Genomic DNA, 795 nt, shown 5'->3' with positions numbered 1-795 from the left:
GTCTTTGTTGTGCAAAATGGAAGATGGAAAAGAGGCTATAAGCATTGATCTGAATACATTAACAAATTTCAGTAAAAAGTAAACTGAAATATATTCATCCTTAGTAGATGAACAAAAGAAATAATGCTTCATATTTGGGCAACTTTGGTTAAAAGGAGGGAAGCAATTTTGAGATATTTAAAAAAACAATCAATACTAAATTAGGCCAAAAATTAGGATTAATTTAATTTAATTAGGATTTAATTAATAATTTAAGGGAAAATATTAACCAGAGGGAAGAGAGGTTGGGAAACTGGGTGAAAAAAGGTGAAGGATTTAAGAAGTTCAAATTGATAGTTACAAATAGTCACTGGGATGTAAAAGTATCACACAGGGAGTCTAGTCAGTAATAAGATATTGTAATAACTATGTATGCTGCGAGGTGGGTCCTGGAAATATTGGGGGAACACTTTGTAAAGTAAACGATTGTCTAACCACTATGCTGTACACCGGAAACCAGTATTGACGGAAGCCAGTTCCAGCAGGTCAGCGGGGCTGAATCATCTGGAAATGGCGGAGGGCATTTCCCCAAACCTGAAAAGAATGCATAAATGATTGCTGGCTGCCAGACAGCTAAGGGCATTTCAATTTACATGTTATTGCCTCATACTGGCCAAACACCTGAACAGCTGTAGGCAAATTCCCCCAATCTAACAATGCCTACTGTATACCTAACCCTACCCTTTGATGTGTATATCTACCTCGCCTTAGGACAAATTGTGTTAATAAATAGCAAGGGGTCCTGGAACAAGGAGA

Source organism: Myotis lucifugus, unplaced genomic scaffold (assembly GCF_000147115.1).
Source record: "Myotis lucifugus unplaced genomic scaffold, Myoluc2.0 scaffold_102, whole genome shotgun sequence".
Classification (NCBI taxonomy): domain Eukaryota; kingdom Metazoa; phylum Chordata; class Mammalia; order Chiroptera; family Vespertilionidae; genus Myotis; species Myotis lucifugus.
The sequence above is the reverse complement of the archived record's forward strand: the minus strand, read 5'-3'. Positions refer to the sequence as shown.